Below are 20,482 nucleotides of genomic sequence, written 5' to 3'. Positions count from 1 at the left end.
ATTGCGGAAGTTGTGTCAGTGCAGCATGTTGTGCCCGAACTGGCCTCTCGATTACGTCCCGTAGAGGTTCGAGGGGACTCACGTCCAGCGATCTAGGTGGTCAATCATTCGATCGAATTGTCGAGGATGTTCTTCAACCAACAATTGTAGCCCAGTGACATGACGTCATTGTTTGGGAACATAAAAGTCAATGAATGTGCACATGGTCTCCAAGTATCCGAACACAACAATTTATGGGCAATGAACGGTTCAGTAAGAACAGAAGACCTAGTCCCTTCCATGTGAACACAAAATGGTTCAAATGGCTCTGAGCACTATGGGACTTAACTACTGTGGCCATCAGTCCCCTAGAACTTAGAACTACTTAAACCTAACTAACCTAAGGACATCACAAACATCCATGCCCGAGGAAGGATTCGAACCTGCGACCGTAGCAGTCGCGCGGTTCCGGACTGCGCGCCTAGAACCGCTAGACCACCGCGGCCGGCCATGTGAACACAGAACACACTGTTTGGAGATAGCACCAGGTTGCACTTTGCCTTGTTTATAACTTGGGACCAGAGCTTCATGGGGTCCGCGCCACTCTGGAAACCTATCATCAGCTCTTATCAAGTGAAGTCGGACTCACCTGACCAGGTCACGGTTTTCCAGGTCACGTCTAAGGTCCAAGTGCTATGGTTATGAGTCCAGGAGTAGCTTGTCCTAACCGATACATTCGTCTCACATTGATTTATTACGGTTATTTCACACAGTATCACTTGCCTGTCCTACGCAAACGCTGCTGCTCACGGTCGTTAAGTGAAAGGCGTCGGCCACTGCGTTGTCCGTGGTGAGAGGCAGTCACCTGAAACTTGGTATCCTCGGCACACTCTTGGCGCTGTGAATCTCGGAATGTCTCATGCTCCAGGTCCAGCTACCATTCCCGTCGTGCGGCCGTAATTTCGTCGGACACCTTTGCTGATGAATCACCTGAGTATAAATGACAGCTCCGCCAATGCATTACCCTTTTACACGGAGGGGTATCTGTTGAGTGGCCAGACAAACGTGTGGTTCCTGAAGAGGGGCAGCAGCCTTTTCAGTAGGTGCAGGGGCAACAGTCTGGATGATTGACTGATCTGGCCTTGTAACCATAATCAAAACGGCCTTGCTGTGCTGGTACTGCGGACGGCTGAAAGCAAGGGGAAACTACGGCCGTAATTTTCTCCCCGAGGGCATGCTGCTTTACTGTATGGTTAAATGATGATGGCGTCCTCTTGGGTAAAAAAGTCTCCCATTCGGATCTCCGGGAGGGGACTACTCAAAAGGACGTCGTTATCGGGAGAAAGAAAACTGGCGTTCTACAGATCGGAGAGTGAAATGTCAGATCCCTTAATCGGGCAGGTAGGTTAGAAAATGTAATAAGATGAACATCAACAACAGCAAAACGAGGATAATTGAATGTAGTCGCGTTAACTCGACTGATGCTGACGGAATTAGATTAGGGAATGAGACACTTAAAGTAGTAAAGGAGTTTTGCTATTTGGGGAGCAAAATAACTGATGACGGTCGAAGTAGAGAGGATATAAAATGTAGACTGGCAATGGCAAGGAAAGCGTTTCTGAAGAAGAGAAATTTGTTACGATCGTGTATAAATTTCAGTGTCAGGAAGTCGTTTCTGAGAGTATTTGTATGGAGTGTTGCCATGTATGGCAGTGAAACATGGACGATAAATAGTTTAGACAAGAAGAGAATAGAAGCTTTCGAAATGTGGTGCTACAGAGGAATGCTGAAGATTAGACGGGTAAGTCACATAACAAATGAGGAGGTATTGAATAGAATTGGGGAGAAGAGTTTGTGGCACGACTAGAAGAAGGGATCGGTTGGTAGGACATGTTCTGAGGCATCAAGGGATCACGAATTTAGTACTGGAGGGCAGCGTGCAGGGTAAAAATCGCAGAGGGAGACCAAGAGATGAATACACTAAGCAGATTCAGAAGGATGTAGGCTGCAGTACGTACTGGGAGATGAAGCAGCTCTCACAGGACAGAGTAACATGGAGAGCTGCATCAAACCAGTCTTAGGACTGAAGACCACAACAACAACAACAACAACAACAACAACCTTGTGTACACGATACTACTGCCGTATGTGTATGTGCATATCGCTATCCCATGATTTTGTGACCTCAGTGTGGCACATGCTAGATTATAAGGCTTATGAGGTCTTGTGCGAGAGGGTGAACTGTCTGTGACAGTCCCTGGAGCGGACAGTGGTGGAGAAATGACTGCCCAGTGGATAGCTGGTATCCGCCCTTGATTTCATCATAATTACGTCTGCAGTTCAACTACCGCGTAATTTATTGCTCAAAGAGTGTTGAGAGAATTGAGAATACGGGAGAATGATGGCAGCACTATGTGGGGAGCACTGCCATATGAATGTAATAACAAGTCTGGAGTTGCCAGTCAAGGTGGAGGCATATTGCATAACGCTTCATGATTATGAAGTAACACACTGTGGAGGTGCACAGTATGTGGATGGTCAACACGTTTTTCTCATGATGAAACCATTGAGCGCTTCGAAATAATATGCAGTTAATAAACAAGATTAAGAAGAGGTCTGTGAAGTGTGTATCATAGTGAAGGGAATAAATAGTTCCCTTGGTCCTCGATATGCTTGTAGTAGTTGTCGTCCGCAGTTTCTTTCACACGATGGCACATATAAGATTAGTCTAAAAATATGCAAAGGGGTGACCATTGTGGCCGTGGAACAGTTCTCCCTCCAGCCAAACAGTGATGTGCAGAATAGCGGAGGAAAGTTTTGGATTCAACTTCCAGCCAAGGCCATGGGCATATCAGTTGGCGTGCAGTACTTGGTTATCTCAAGAGACCACCTGTCGAACGCTGGGCCAACGGCACGGCACAGCGGTTGTCGTTGCACAGATGAAGCGGCACTTCACACCTGATTCCTACACCAGTCACAACGATGGAGCCTAAGGCAACAGTGTGTTGCTGTGTATTTACGTTTTTTGTGTCATCTCTTCTTTTGCCGCAAGTCTTATTTTCTCATGGAACATGGACAATGATCAGTGGAGAGCAAAAGAGAGTAGTAGAGATGGGCAAACTCGTTAATCCTTGGGAACTAGTTCACTGCTGATCGTTCGTTTTTGGGAACCGTTCATTTTTACTCGTTCACCGTTCATTTGTGCTTGGTATATGGTTCTTATGAAAAACTGAAAACTAGTAGTGTAGGTGACTGAAGGATGGAGGGCACCAAGAGGGGGCACTTGCCTCCCCCCTGGAGTATACAGTTTTTATTCATTAAAGAATTCTTACACACTTTTAGAAATAAGTTCTGTGATTCCGCAGAACCTCTCGTTTAGCCTACCGTAGCCTTGTGTTGCTGATCGCAGGGAAATAATACAGGGTGGCGCACGGAAAACCGGCCACGAGTACAAACTGCTCGCCAATTACGGACAATGTGTTGCCCGTTACGAGCAGATAAAACAAACAGACAAACATGTAATAGTTAGGCAGAGAAGAAATAACAAGCTAATGCAAGCAACAATTGCGAAACAATCGATGACGATGTGTAGAGAGCTGGAGAAGAGAACATGAAAATCTCACGCGACGCGCATGGGCTATAGCTCATGTAGTCTTGTAAACCTCTTGGTGGCTGTTTCCCAACTTCATAGACCACAAGTGTCTTGTATAAAATTCTTCGTTTCGACTTCCACTACATAGCTATGCTACGTTGTAAACAATAATCGTTTATCTCTTATATATACTTCACGTGGTCTCTGAGTTCGTAGGCGAAGTAGAGACTTTATGAAAGCGTAAAATAAAATGTGGTTTTCTCATACTTGAGTCACACGCTTCGTAAAAATTAGGTTTATGTTGCATTATTAACGTTAATGCAGCAATAATAATTAAGTTCGCAGCAATAAAGTTTTTGGTTTGAAAGCTCCTTCTGAACAAATGTTTTTGAGGTAATAAGCAAATATGATTTTATGGCAATCTATGTCTTTTCAAATGGAGAGGCACCACTTTTCCTACTGAGCCAAAATGACCCACAACCCTCATTCTTTTTTTTTTCAAAGAAACTAAACTAGCAGGTAATGCAAATTGGAAACAACCAAACTTAAAAATAATTAGAGCCTTCCTAAATGTAATGTTTTGTATATGAAAGATAAACGAAAATCGTTTTATATGAATTTTCTTACACTAAAAATTAAGCAAATTATTGAATGTTAGCTGCTAAATCAAGTCGATGAAACCAAAAACTATATGAATAACAAAAGAACTTGCCTTATTATAAGTATGTTCAAATGGTTCAAATGGCTCTGAGCACTATGGGACTTAACTTCTAAGGTCATCAGTCCCCTAGAACTTAGAACTACTTAAACCTAACTAACCTAAGGACATCACACACATCCATGCCCGAGGCAGGATTCGAACCTGCGACCGTATGTCTTCTGCTGTTCATCGATATAATGAAGTGAGCTGATATGTCCTTTTGTTACCTGAAAAGACGTACCTATTACATACAACGTGATTTTTATGTAATTTACGTAACTATAAAATACTTTTTGATTACCGGTCGTGGACACTGAATAGCCAGAAACAAGTGCAAGAACAGTTTGAAACACACGTAAAATGGGCGAGCGCAGTGAACGAAACGAACAACTGGATACTGAACAAACTAGGAGCAGTCGGCAGTGGAACTGAGACAGGTGGTCGTGCGAAGAACGACGAGTGCGGCCGAGGGAGACCGAGACTGAGACGAGCACGCCACCGAGGCTGGAACGAGAACTGCCGAAGTGACCGCTGCGATCGAAGTGAACTAGTGAACTATGAACCGATCGTTCCTCGTTCCCGGGAACTATAAGTAGACCGCCGCGACCGAAGTGAACTATGAACCGATCGTTCCTTGGAATTCGTTCCTTGGTCCTTTCGTTCACCTTGGTGAACCGTTCCTTTGCAGCCGTTCGTTCGCGAACTACCCATCTCTAGAGAGTAGAAGCTTTTGAAATGGGGTGCTACAGAGGACTGCTGAAGATTAGACGGGCAGAGCTGAAAACGAACGAAGAGGCACTAAATCGAATCGAGAAGAAGAGCCTAATCTACATCTACTTCTGTCCGCTGCAAACCACTGTAAAGTGGCATTGTACCAGTTATTAGGGATTTTTCCCGTTCACTTCACGTATGGAGTACGTGAGGAATGTTTAAGTGCCTCTGTGTCTGCTGCAATTAACCTAATCTTGTCCTCACAATGACTATGGGTGCGATATGTAGAGGGCTGTACTATCCTTCATCGAAAGCTGGTTCATGAAACTTCGTAACTAAACTTTGTTAGGATACTTTGCGTCGTCCAGTTCAGTTGTTTCGACGTCTCTGTGACGCTGTCATGTTGCTCTCCCCTGTAGATGTTCAGTATCCCCGATTAGTTCGATTTGATATGGGTACAAAGCATTTTATCAGTAGTCTAAAATGGGCTGCATGAGTGGGCACCGCCTCTCCCTGGTATTCTATGAATGAACCGGAGCGTGCCACCTGCTTTGCCCACGACTGAACCTGTGTGATTTTACCATTTCACATCCCTAAAAGAGGTTACAGCCACGTGTTTGTATGAGTTGGCCATGGCACAGCTAGATAGGTAGACATGACTTATCGTCAGACACCAATATAAAGTCGGTTTGGTAATGGAGGGGCATAAGGGTATTACAAATTGTAGAATCAGGCCAATGCCTACAATAAACAGATTGATGAGAACGTAGACTGCATTAGCTAGTCGGAGATGAAGAGGATAGAGTAGCTTGGAGAGCTGCATCAATCCAGTCTCTGCACTGAAGATCGCAACAACAACGGCAACAGCTCTTGGCTCCATGAAGATACAGCTTACTGAGGGAAATTTTTTCATAACGGCTCTTTTTTTAATAGAAAGTCCTCTTTGTCAGCGGCATTTATTTGAAATCACCGATTTCTTGTGGCGAGACTGAAGTTCACAAAAAAGCAATATTTATAGGTTTCCATACACTAGAGGACAGTGGAGAGGGCCCTAAAATTGCGAAGAACTCCTTTCCTAGAGCCGGAGGCGTGATAAAATTATCCATTTGGACACCTCTACTACACAATGTCCCTTTCTCAAAGAAATTACTGGACAAACTGGGAAACGACAGTCAGCTGGGAGTGGTTATTTCAGTACAAGGCACTTCCACGCGTTCACTAACTTTCCCGTTCTTTAAAAATTCAAGAGCACAAGATCGGATGATGAACACATACCTCTGTCGAAGCCGGTCACCCAGTAAAATGTTTTTTCAGCGATGTTGGCTCACGAAGTTTCCTCCAGTTGCAAATTCCTGGACATTAAAGAACGAGCCAACCACAAGTGCTGATTGCTGTTAGGGAGATGAGCAACAGTAAATGGGTGGGCGAATCAGAAACCGAAATAAGAGCAAAAATGCAGCTTGTGCAAGACTGTTTCATCACCGTGACTTCCAGGACGAAAACAGCTAAGAATCAACATGAAAACAATGTTGGTTTGTTTAGCGTGGACGAAAGGAGTAGCGTGTAAATATTTTATTCGCAATCGTAGCGGACTCGAGGAGAAACAGTTACCTTCTTCTATTGAAACGATTGCACGAGCCACAGCATCATGATCATCTACATGTATATCTAGATACATATTCTGCACGGCGCAGAATACTGTCTACAGTCTACGTTCCTCTGAAGAGCCATAATTTCTCTTATATTGTTTTACCGGTTCCCACGCGGAATCTAAGCCGGCAGCAGTAGAATCGTTCTTCAGTCAGCTGGAAAAGCACGTCCTCCAAATTTTCTAAATAGTGTTTCTCAAAAAGAACGTCATTTTCCCTCCGGCAGTCCCTTTTGAGCTCACAAAAGCACTTCTGTAATATTCCCGTGTTGTTCGAACCTGCCGGTAACAAATCTAGCTGCGTGACTGTAAATTGCTTCCACGACTTCCCTTAATCCAAGATGGTGCGGGCGACAAACACTCCAGCACTATTCGAGCAAAGTCAAGAGAGGGTCGCACTAGTGTCCTATACGCGGTCTCTTATGCATGAACCAGACCTCCCTAATATTGTCCCAGCAAGGCAAATTCGAGCATTCGCCTGCCCTACTACCGATGTTACGTGCTCGTTCTACTTCATATCGGTTTGCAGCATTACTCCTTACATATTTAGTCGACGTCATTATGTCAAACAGGGCACCATTAATGCTGTATTCGAACATTACAGGATCGTTTTTCCTTCTCACCCGCATTAAGTTACATTTCACTACATTTAGAGCAAGGTCCCATCATGAGAGCAAATACAAATTTTGCCCAAGTAATCTGGAATCGTCCTACAGTCAGACAGAAGCGGACAGCTGCCACCCTGTCCGTCGTATCATTTGTACATAGAAAACACACGCTTCCCCGGTGCACTCCTGACGATACCCTTGTCTGTTGAGAACACTCGCCGCCGCGGACTCCATTCTGGGATCTATAACTTAACAAGTCTTCGAACCATTCACATGTCTCGGAATCCGTTTCACACGCCCGTTCCTTCGGATAAAAGCCTGAAGTATGGCACCGTGTCCAACGCTTTCCGGAAGTCTAGAAATATGGAATCTGGCTCTTTCCCCTCCTTCCATAGTTCGCAGTATATCATGCGAGAAAAGGGCAAGCTGGGTCTCGCTCGAGCGATGATTCCCAAGACGTTGGTGATTTGTGGACGTAAGCATTTTTGTCTAATTGTGACCGTTAGAATATTCTCAAGGATTCTGTAGCAAACAAATTCTAAGGCTCCTGCTCTGCAACTTTGCGGGTCCTTCATATTAACCTTTTATACAGAGTGGTCCATTGATCATGATCGGGCCAAATATATCACGAAATAAGCGTCAAATAGAAAAACTACAAAGAACGAAACTTGCCTAGCTCGAAGGAGGAAACCAGATAGCGCTATGGTTGGCCTGCTAGATGGCGCTGCCATAGGTCAAACGGATATCAACTGCGTTTGTTTTTTTTTAAATAGGAACCCCCATTTTTTATTACATATTCGTATAGTATGTAAAGAAATATGAATGTTTGAGTTGGACCACTTTTTTCGCTTTGTGATAGATGGTGCTGTAATAATCACAAACATATGGCTCACAATTTTAGAAGAACAGTTGGTAACAGGTAGGTTTTATAAATTAAAATACAGAACGTAGGTACGTTTGAAGATTTTATTTCGGTTGTTCCGATGTGAAACATGTACCTTTGTGAACTTATCAATTCTGAGAACGCATGCTGTTACAGCGTGATTACCTGTAAATACCACACTAATGCAATAAATGCTCAAAATGATGTCCGTCAACCTCAATGCATTTGGCTATAGTGTAACGACATTCCTATCAACAGCGAGTAGTTCGCCTTCCGTAATGTTCGCACATGCACTGACAATGCGTTGACGCATGTTGTCAGTCGTTGTCGATGGATCACGATAGCAAATATCCTTCAACTTTCCCCACAGAAAGAAATCCGGGGACATCAGATCCAGTGAATGTGCGGGCCATGGTACGGTGCTTCGACGACCAATCCACCTGTCACGAAATATGCTATTCAGTACCGCTTCAACCGTGTGGTGTCACCGCCAGACACCACACTTGCTAGGTGGTAGCCTTTAAATCGGCCGCGTCCATTAGTATACGCTGGACCCGCGTGTCGCCACTGTAAGTGATTGCAGACCGAGCGCCGCCACACGGCTGGTCTAGAGAGACGTACTAGCACTCGCCCCAGTTGTACAGCCGACTTTGCTATCGATGCTACACTGACAACTACGCTCTCATTTGCCGAGACGATAGTTAGCATAGCCTTCAGCTACGTCATTTACTACGACCTAGCAAGGCGCCATAGCATTTGATATTGAGATTATAACATGTACCGTCAAGAGCGAAGTACACCAATTGTGGATTAAAGTTAAGTATTATATCAACTACGTACTTTATTTGCTACTATTAATTCCCTTAACTGTTCCAGGCCTCGCGCCAGTCAGCGTGTAATTAAACGCGTGCATTTCGGCCTCCTCTAGCAACACAGTGTTGGATCTTCTGCCAACACTTCAAACCGCACGCCAGAGCTATGTGTCGGACATCCATCATGTTGGAAGTACATCGCCATTCTGTCATGCAGTGAAACATCTTGTAGTAACATCGGTAGAACAATACGTAGGAAATCAGCATACATTGCACCATTTAGATTGCGATCGATAAGCTGGGGGCCCAATTATCCTTCCTCTCATAATGGCGCACAATACATTAACCCGCCAAGGTCGCTGATGTTCCACTTGTCGCAGCCATCGTGGAATTTCCGTTGCCCAATAGTGCATATTATGCCGGTTTACGTTACCGCTGTTGGTCAATGACGCTTCGTCGCTAAATACAACGCGTGCGAAAAATCTGTCATCGTCCCTAATTTCTCTTGTGCCCAGTGGCAGAACTGTACACGACGTTCAAAGTCGTCGCCACGAAATTCCTGGTGCATAGAAATATGGTACGGGTGCAATCAATGTTAATGTAGTATTCTCAACACCGACGTTTTTGAGATTCCCGATTCTCCCTCAATTTGTCTGCTACTGATGTGCGGATTAGCCGCGACAGCAGCTAAAACACCTACTCGGGCATCCTCATTTGTTGCAGGTCGTGGTTGACGTTTCACATGTGCCTGAACACTTCCTGTTTCCATAAATAACGTTACTATCCGGTGAACGGTCCGGACACTTGGATGATGTCGTCCAGGATACCGAGCAGCATACGTAATACACGCCCGTTGGGCATTTTGATCACAATAGCCACGCATCAACACGATTTCGACCTTTTCCGCAATTGGTAAACGGTCCATTTTAACACGAAGCAAATACCGTCCGCACTGGCGGAATGTTACGTGATACAAAAAGCGAAAAGTGGTCCAACTAAAACATTCACGTTTCTTTACGTACTACACGAATATGTAATAAAATGGCTTTTTCTATTTAAAAAAAAAACGCAGTTGATACCCGTTTGACCTATGGCAGCGCCATCTACCAGGCCAACCATAGCGCCATCTGGTTTCCCCCTTCAAGCTAGAGGAGTTTCGTTCTTTGTAGTTTTTTCGTCTGATGCATATTTCGTGAGATATTTGGCCCGGTCACTATCAATGGACCACTCTGTATGCAGGAGTCACCTGCGTTTTTTTACAATTGCTTAGCACTTTATGTTCGGCGAGGAATTCGTGATGTAAGCAGACTAAGAAAAGGACGGTGCTGGAGAGTTCTCTCTGTAGAATCGAATTCAGTTTTCACGACCTGCCGACTTATTTGTATCCCACTCTTTCGGTAGCAACTCATCGACAGGGATGCCTATTTCTATGCTGTCCGTGTGGGAGTCCGTACGACAGTCAAACGACGGTAGCTCTGTACGATTCTGCTGTGGCGTGTCGCAGATGCCGTCGGGCGCTGACGCCACCCTGCAACCACTGCCGTCCGGCTGGTTGACAGCTCAGCCCCTGCGACAACACGAAGTTCCGGTTCCGCATTTGGCAGCGCGACCTGCAGGGGGCCTTTGCGTACGCCGGAAAAAAAGCGCAGAGGGCGTGCAAGTCAGCAAGACAGGTCACACTTCCGCGAACCTTTTGCTGCATCCGCCAATGACAAGTGCAGCCATTCAGGAGGAAGTGTACCTCCGACGTGCTGGTATTTAGTGCGCGCCCACACTGATCACGGCAGTTACGACGCAATCAACCACGAGAAGGAGTCTGCTCGCGGGTCTCTTGGCACTGTGTCAGACTCATCTGGCAACACTGTTGAAACTGCGAACTCGTACAGACCGTGATTTAAGCGTTAGTCTTTTCCAGTGTGCTCTGTTCAAGGAGAGTTAGGATATAAGCATTTAATAGTCAAACTACTGGAGAACGAAGTCTGGGTGTGAAGCTTTCATTGTGTTGTTTCCTCAGTGAAAACCTTCTCAAGTGCTTGCCTTTACTTGTGAACTTACACTACTGGCCATTAAAATTGCTACACCACGAAGATGGCGTGCTACAGACGCGAAATTTAACCGACAGGAAGAAGATGCTGTGATATGCAATGATTAGCTTTTCAGAGCATTCACACAAGGCTGGCGCCGGTGGCGACACCTACAACGTGCTGACATGAGGAAAGTTACCAACCGATTTCTCAGACACAAACAGCAGTTGACCGGCGTTGCCTGGTGAAACGTTGTTGTGATGCCACGTGTAAGGAGGAGAAATGCGTACCATTACGTTTTTTTGACTTTGATAAAGGTCGGATTGTAGCCTATCGCGATTGCGGTTTATCGTATCGCGATATTGCTGGTCGCGATGGTCGGGATCCAATGACTGTCAGCAGAACCGGTGGGTTCAGGAGGGTAATACGGAACGCCGTGCTGGATCCCAACGGCCTCGTATCACTAGCAGTCGAGATGACAGGTATCTTATCCGCATGGCTGTAACGGATCGTGCAGCCAAGTCTCGATCCCTGAAGCAACAGGTGGGGGCGTTTACAAGACAATAACCATCTGCACGAACAGTTTGACGACGTTGGCAGCAGCATGGACTATCAGCTCGGAGACCATGGCTGCGGTTACCCTTGACGCTGCATCACAGACAGGAGCGCCTGCGATGGTGTACTCAACGAGGAACCGTGGCTCTACCCTTCATTCGATCCCTGCGAAATCCTACATTTCAGCAGGATAATGCACGACCGCATGTTGCAGGTCCTGTACGGGCCTTTCTGGATACAGAAAATATTCGACTGCTGCCCTGGCCAGCACATTCTCCAGATCTCTCACCAACTGAAAACGTCTGGTCAATGGTGGGCGAGCAACTGGCTCGCCTCAATACGCAAGTCACTACTCTTGATGAACAGTGGTGTCGTGTTGAAGCTGCATGGGCAGCTATACCTGTACACGCCATCCATGCTCTGTTTTGACGCAATGCCCAGGCGTATCAAGGCCGTTATTACGGCCAAAGGTGGTTGTTCTGGGTACTAATTTCTCAGGATCTATGCACCCGAATTGCGTGAAAATGTAATCACATGTCAGTTCTAGTATAATATATTTGTCCAATTAATACCCGTTTATAATCTGCATTTCTTCTTCGTGCAGCAATTTTAGTGGCCAGTAGTGTTTATAGGTGTTAGAAACTAGTTACAAACTTTGTTTCTTGCTTGTGACGGTCATCAAAGACCACTTGCACTGAACTATTGTGTTCTTAAGTATAGAGGATGGACAACATGGTCGTGCATATCTCGCGTAAGTGTTCTATGTCCAGGATACTTCATCCTGCGTGAATGGTTTTCTAAACGCATTGATACCTGCATGAGGACAACACTCGCTGTCACATAGCGCTTTCTGTCGGGAAGTTTTCGATAAACGACAAAGATTTTCTAACTCATGCTATGTCCTCCCATCATTTTTCCGTATTCTCTAGAAAGAAGAGGAACTTAACAGTGGAAAGCACGAAGATGTAACGGTACATAACACAGCGTTGTACGGTTTTAAAAACAATTGCCATCAACGTGTATCATTGTCTAGATATCCAAGAAGGTTTGAAGTAAAATTTGCTCTAAAATACGTATTAAGCACCTTCCTTATAAGGAGCTGACAATGATGAGTGAGCCTTTGACAATACCAGACACTGGTGGTGTCGAAACGTCGGAAAATTCGTTAAAGCAAACGTCGCCCAAAGAATCCATGACGAAACCTAAAACGCAGTGCGTCAAATAAGCAAATAAATCAGTCGCCGATTCGACAAATTTTAGTGAGCAAAAGTCCATCCATGGACGTTTTACAGTATGGCCTCTGGTTGACCATTACCGCATACACTCCAATAAACCAGATGTTTTCAAATTATGAGGTAAATCATGAAACTTCCTGGCAGATTAAAACTGTGTGCCGGATCGAGACTCGAACTCTGGACCTTTGCCTTTCGCGGGCAAGATAGGATATTGCAGAGACATGGCTTAGCCACAGCTTGGGGGATGTTTCCAGAATGAGATTTTCACTCTGCAGCGGAGTGTGCGCTGATATGAAACTTGCTGGCAGATTAAAACTGTGTGCCGGATCGAGACTCGAACTCGGGACCTTTGCCTTTCGCGGGCAACTGCTCTACCAACTGAGCGACCCAAGCACGACTCACGCCCCGTCCTCACAGCTTTACTTCTGCCAGTACCTCGCCTTGTACCTTCCAAACTTTACAGAAGCTCTCGTGCGAACCTTGCAGAACTAGCACTCCTGAAAGAAAGGATATTGCGGAGACATGGCTAAGCCACAACCTGGGGGATGTTTCCAGAATGAGATTTTCACTCTGCAGCGGAGTGTGCGCTGATATGAAACTTTCTGGCAGATTAAAACTGTGTGCCGGACCGAGACTCGAACTCGGGACCTTTGCCTTTCGCGGGCAACTGCTCTACCAACTGAGCGACCCAAGCACGACTCACGCCCCGTCCTCACAGCTTTACTTCTGCCAGTACCTCGCCTCGTACCTTCCAAACTTTACAGAAGCTCTCCTGCGAACCTTGCAGAACTAGCACTCCTGAAAGATAGGATATTGCAGAGACATGGCTTAGCCACAGCTTGGGGGAGGTTTCCAGAATGAGATTTTCACTCTACAGCGGAGTGTGCGCTGATTTGAAACTTGCTGGCAGATTAAAACTGTGTGCCGGACGGAGACTAGAACTAGGGACCTTTGCCTTTCGCGGGCAAGTGGTAGAGTACTTGCCCGCGAAAGGCAAAGGTCCCGAGTTCGAGTGTCGGTCCGGCACACGGTTTTAATCTGTCAGGAAGTTTCATACAGCGCACACTGCGCTGTAGAGTTAAAATTTCATTCTAGGTAAATCATAGTTAATGAATCAGTACCGACGAAAATAATGGAAATTTGTTCAAATGGTTCATATGGCTCTGGGTGCTATGGGACTTAACTTCTGTGGTCATCAGTCGCCTAGAACTTAGAACTACTTAAACCTAACTAACCTAAGGATATCACACACATCCATGCCCGAGGCAGGATTCGAACCTGCAACCACAGCGGTCGCGCGGTTCCAGACTGTAGAGTCTAGAACCGCTCGGCCACTCAGGCCGGGAAAGGAAATTTGTGCCCGTGTCATTTTCACAACGGGATGTTATCGTTCACAGGTGGCAAAAATACCTCGCGCACAACATGTAGTCACTACTTCACCACTGAGGGCACATCCTGTCGCGTATCGCAGAAGCAGCTGCAGAGCTGGCGGCTCCCTCTACTCACCTCCCCAGCAGGAGTGTCCGTAGCTCAGGCACGACCCTGAAACACAAGGCAAACGGCACAGCGTCAACACCAGCTGCATGGACAAAAAAATCAAATGGTTCTGAGCACTATGGGACTCAACTGCTGAGGTCATTAGTCCCCTAGAACTTAGAACTAGTTAAACCTAACTAACCTAAGGACATCACACACATCCATGCCCGAGGTAGGATTCGAACCTGCGACCGTAGCGGTCTCGCGGTTCCAGACTGCAGCGCCTTTAACCGCACGGCCACTTCGGCCGGCAACAGACCATTGTTAGGTGCATAATGAATGTCTAATGACATGTGTGACAACTCATAAATTGTATTAACCGTCATGGCTCTAGCCAGCATCGCCATCTGTGTATAATAGATGAACACTCGTAGCTTCCAGTGACGCCGTACCGAAGCACACAACGAAAACACCGTCACAGAGACGACAACAACTTAGGTGCACAACAGATTATATGTGTTGTTTGTGGTTCACACAATCATAGACAAATTGTGGAAATTTTGGAAACTTAGAATCTAAATCATATCGGAGTACCACAGTTTTCTACTTCCACTTTATGATGCACACAGTTCACATACTACTGGCAGACAGCAAAATTCTCTAAAATCTCCATAGGAAAATGACGGTACTGTCACGGGGTAGAAAATTACTCGGAAGACTATATGGAGGAAATGCAGCACATATGGGCACCTCACGAATTAAAAGTCAACGAGGCAAAAGAGACCAAAAATTATAATCAACAACAGGTTGCTTGGCCGAACAAGTAAGTTTCAAGTTACTCAGAATGGATTTTGGTACCACAAATCCGACACTTGCATTTCCCCAGAAAACAGCTACGTAGCACCAATCAGCACCAGATGGCCGCTTGGGGACGAATAGTCCACATACTTTTTTCTTCATTCTCAATTCCGAATTTTATAAAAGCCCCATATGGAAGGTACAACTGACAAGTGGAAGGCCTCAGACACCGCCAACCGATTCGGCTCAAATTAGGCAGGTCGCTTGTGTACAACCTAAAACGAAGAAATCTGAGATATTTTGGGTCAACCCCCGCGTTTTTGAGAAAATCACCCCTAAAGGTTATGACGAGCAATCGACTCAAAATTGGAGGGATCGATACATAATTGTAAATAGAGCATTGTTCATCATCAGATATGGGGTCCGAAAACGCATACTTTTCCAGAAATCGAGGTAAGAAACTTTTCCAACTGCCGCTTCTGTATCCACACGGTAAACGCTTTTCGCTGACAGCACCGATAGCGCAGCGGCCAAGGTAACTGGCTGGGAATCGGAGAACACTGGTTCGAAACTCGAAAAAACCTGGCGGCTGTTCTTCTTTTCGTTTGTATTTTTCCATATCTCAATTGATAGTGATAGGAGGGTTAATAAGGTAAGTAAATCAATAAGTAATGATAATAATAAGGTAGGAAAACAAATTTCTCAAACTTCTTGGGATAGTAAACAACTAAAATATTTCTCCAGGTCACTTTACAATGGCTCTTCCAGTCACTGTTACGTGTCCTTACATTTCTTCGAACAACTAGATGGATGGTACTTGTCATATAAACATTCGAAACAAATATGCTCACGGCACCAAGAACATCTAATGAATGCAATCTTTAAACAGCTACACTGTTCCTTCCGAAGAGTCGGCGGAAAACAAACTTGGTTTACATTTTAAAATATATCTTTTTCGGTAATTAATCTTGATGCGTACCACGCATATGATATCATTGCCTGAAAAATCGGTGCTGAAAGTTAGTTACGAATTATGCTATGAGTAGTTATTGCATCCGTGCGGTTGTGCATTTCCCGCTGGGCTTCCAGAAGCACAGAAGCACACTGCAATTCTGAGGCATGGAAATAAAGTTTTTTACCTGGCGATAGAAATAAACATCATACGGCTGGCACACAGGTTGGCGGTATTACTTTTACTGTGCACGTCGGCTGATCCTCGCCATCTATAAACAATGTGTCATATATTGCAGTATTAATTTGTCCACTCCAGGAATCCAATATTAGACAAAACTTGTTATCAGAAACGTATGGTTTTAAAACATTCTCAAGAAATGTTCTGTAAATCGCATTCGTCAGTTCCCCGGATTTGGAGCAGGTAATGTAAACATTTTTCAACGAGTCGGATAAACGATTGACCTCTTCTATTACCTGAGAACCAAATGTAGCATTCGTTTCTTGTAAACACAGGAAAACCCTAGGCAACACTTTTCCAGAGGCTGTGATGGTATATTGCGCCGTGTACGAAATGCGACAAGGGTTCGTTTTTCTCCCTTATGCGTTAACGTGCGTCTAATGTTCACCCGATACTCCCTTCCTGTTTGATCGGTGTTGATCACGTAATCACGATTAAAACCGGCCATAAGTGACGCCGTTTGCGTGCTGAAAAGAGCCGCCTCTTTCTGTATATCTTCTATATTTTGTACCTCCTTATGAAAGACGTATTTAGTGAAGTGCCGTTGACGAATTTCATACTCCGATTTGAAATTTCTTGTCCAAGATAATGATGCAGCAAACGTAAAATCCTTGTTGGCCGTATACTGAAGCGCTGCACCTGCAGCCCACTCCCGAAGTATTCTCGCTGTTGCATTCTCGTTACAACGAGATTCGACAAATCGGTCGTATGTCCACTTATTTATCGCCTGGTATTTGTCGTATCTATTCCCTCTTTAACGATATCGCTTTCCCACAATTTCAAGTCCTTCTTCGTTTTCAGGGCTGTTGTTGCTCCATTCTTTTGCATTGTTTGTAAGTTCCAATTTGGATGATTCCTGGCTAGCGCTACCGCCTTTACTTTTACTTCAAGGGGTATAGAGCCATAGTTCAATCGTTTAGAAAAACCGTTTCGTAATACACATCTGGAATAGATGAAGCACATATTCCCAGTGACGTGGAGATTTCCAAAATTATGACCATTTTGCGAATCACTAGTCGGGATATCTTCCAGTGAATCGCCTTCTGCTTCGTCTTCATGGTATAGTACTTCAGTATCAACTATTTCGTCAGCTCCAAAACTCGCTCAACGATAGCCGCTCCAATGAACGTGGAACGCCGAGAACAGACCTGGCTGCTTCCAGTAGTGCATTGATAATGCATCTGTCTCGTAACACTTTTACAAACCAAAACACAACGTCGGTAACTTCCCGCTTGCCATCGTCTGTGACAGGCTGCCAACTATATATTACAGCGCTAGACGAAGGGTGTACATCCTCCATTATTCAGATTATGCACATGAAAGATACGACACAAGAAACAATAGGTAGTTACTACGGCATGAACAGACTGGCTAATTACTACAAACTACATATAGTGCTCGTCATATGTTACTTACGGAAGAACACTGTATTCATTCACAAAACGTATTTCATTTGGCGCATTAACGATGGAAAAATCAGTACATGTATCCGCGAGGTTCGCGGCAGCCTAATAACGGAAAACAACTCTTTCCGATTGACTTCTGTAGTGTTGACAGTTTGCCAACACTACGCACATTTTTTAAGGGAGGCGGCCATTAAGCAAGCAGGCGATTGAGGTCTGAAACAGGAGAAGTAATGAATGTTATAAAGAAAAGTACGTAGCTTCTGGAATACTTAACTTTAATCCATCCTTGTTGTATACATCGTTCTTGTTGAGACATGCTTTAGACGATAATTATCAATTGCTATGTAAGGCTAATGGCGCCTTGCTAGGTCGTAGCCAGGGACTTAGCTGAAGGCTATTCTAACTATCTGCTCGGCTAATGAGCGATGCTTCGTCCGTGTAGTCGCTAGCAATGTCGTCCGTACAACTGGGGCGAGTGCTGTTCCGTATCTCGAGACCTGCCTTGTGGTGGCGCTCGGTCTGCGATCCTGACAGTGGCGACACGCGGGTCCGACATGTACTAATGGACCGCGGCCGATTTAAAGCTACCACCTAGCAAGTGTGGTGTCTGGCGGTGACACCACAACTTCTATAAGGCTCGAGCTGGACACCTTTACTCTTCCAGACTCACAACTATGATATGACGAAGAGGCAACCGGGACTACACAACTCTCCCCGCGTGCATTCTGTCCCGTGCCTCGCTGTAAACAAGCGACGCGCGGTTGTCTATCTGTGATCCCTCGTGAGGAATTCGCAGCACTCGGAGTTGTTTTCATGTGACAAGGCTTAAAAGTTTAATGCTTTACTAACTTACGGCGTTTGGGAAATTAGTTTGTCTACCTTATTATTATCATTACTTATTGATTTACTTACGTTATTAACTCTCCTATCCCTATTAATTGACCCATGGAAAAATACAAACGAAAAGAATAACATCCGCTAGATTTCTTCGAGGTTCGAACCCGGGTTCTCCGAGTCCCAGCCAGTTACCTTGGCCGTTGCGCTATCGGCGCCGTCGGCGAAAAGCGTTTACCGTGTGAGTACATAAGCAGCAGTTGTAGAAGTTTCTTTCCTTGATTTCTGAAAAAGTTTGCGTTTGCGGACCCAGTACCTGATGATGAAAAATGCTCTATTTACAATTATCTATCGATCCCTCCAATCTTGAGTCGATTGCTCGTCATAGGGGCGTTGACCCAAAATATCTTAGATTCCTTCGTTTTAGGTTGTACACAAGTGACCTGCCAAATCTGAGCCGAATCGATTGGCCGTGTCTGGTGCCTTCCCCTTGTGAGTGCTGTTGCGAATGTGGTGAACCAGAATACCGCTTATTTCACAAGAAAACAGGGGAACACAGCAGAAGTTCTAGGCGCTACAGTCTGGAACCGCGCGACCGCTGAGGTCGCAGGTTCGAATCCTGCCTCGGGCATGGACGTGTGTGATGTCCTTAGGTTAGTTAGGTTTAAGTAGTTCTAAGTTCTAGGGGACTGATGACCACAGAAGAAGTCCCATAGTGCTCAGAGGCATTTTTGGTTCTTATTTGTTCATGGGCTTTGGCAATGTCCCAACGACTCGCCAGCCTCTTCACACCGAGCGCTCATTCGACTCGAGTGACAGAAACCGACTTTCTCCGGCGGCGCCACTGTATCCCGTCCATCGTCCTTTCATTTCCATATGGAAAACACGAAGACGTCACGCTCAGTTGTTCTGTGGGAACCGCCATGGCTGCAAAGCGGTCCCGGGGCCGGCTCTAGCCAAGAAAAGCACAGGGAGGCCCACGTCCCCACTTCCGCGAAAACTGTCTCTTTGGATGGTGACCCCTCCTAATGAGACCCACTGAACACCTTGAGAACACACCAGGAGGTCAACTTCCCACCGAGAAATACACAAGTCTTTCCTCCCACACAAACATGCGCAGGGCTTGCAATAAAGTAACCACAAAATAGCGGGACAAAGTGAAACAACACCGCCTAGTGGTATGTGGCAATCGTGTCACACAGTCAACCGTCTCCAGTTGAAGGTGCTTCTGAGTACTACTACCATGTACGGCAGCGCAAAGATGGTAGAAGTGACGCTCATCTCTGAAAAATGTAAGCGGAACACTAACTGCAATAACGCTTTCATATTTACAGTATGGGTACATGTAGTACAGTACTGTAGTGCTTTTAAACGATACCTAGCAGCATCCTGCGTGTGTATGCGTAGTTACAAGCCATCACTGATTTTACTATGAAATGTTGGTCTCATTGAAGTGTAAACGTCTCGATAAAGTTCCCATGTGATTGGGGTCCAATTTCACTCACGACCTACGCTCAGGGGGATGTGTTGCACTCATCACGGGACACCGGCATGTTTTTCTACTGGCGTAAGATGATGTGTGATGCACCAATATGGTTCCAAGACGGAAAGATGGAGCTGAGGCCTGTACTTTCGCTTGCAGCATCACCTGACCTTTATCTTTCGGATTTTCCTGTCTGGTGCCATCTCATAAATGTAACAGCACTATCATTCAAGAAGTGCAAGAGTGAAATGTATGGTATTTTCAAGATTTACGAGATGATCTGGGGGTGTCTGAAAGAATTCGTAACTCCAGAGACTAGTGCACGAATCCATCCAGATCTGTGTATCACATGTCGAACACATCTTTTAATTGTTACGCGTGTACAATAAATTTTATTTCCTGTTGAGGTAGGTTCAAGGATGAAATCTAAGTCCAGTTAACTGGGAACTTGATTGAAAAGTTTACATTTCAAATACATTTCTATTAACTGGGACGATGCTTCATATTAAAGATAGTGCCGGCTTGTAACCATCTAATCGCATCAAT

At 45.2% G+C, this 20,482-nt stretch overlaps 1 long non-coding RNA gene across 1 annotated transcript in view; it reads right to left on the bottom strand.

Annotated features, from left to right (window-relative positions):
* LOC126428396 (uncharacterized) overlaps positions 1-20,482 on the bottom strand; it is a 380,806-nt gene that overhangs the window by 151,496 nt on the left and 208,828 nt on the right. Inside the window, exon 2 of the long non-coding RNA XR_007576826.1 lies at positions 14,254-14,289. This is a non-coding gene — a long non-coding RNA (uncharacterized LOC126428396). The remainder of the gene's footprint in view (positions 1-14,253; positions 14,290-20,482) is intronic.

This window comes from Schistocerca serialis, chromosome 12 (assembly GCF_023864345.2).
Source record: "Schistocerca serialis cubense isolate TAMUIC-IGC-003099 chromosome 12, iqSchSeri2.2, whole genome shotgun sequence".
NCBI classification, from domain to species: Eukaryota; Metazoa; Arthropoda; class Insecta; order Orthoptera; family Acrididae; genus Schistocerca; species Schistocerca serialis.
The sequence above is the reverse complement of the archived record's forward strand: the minus strand, read 5'-3'. Positions and strand labels throughout refer to the sequence as shown.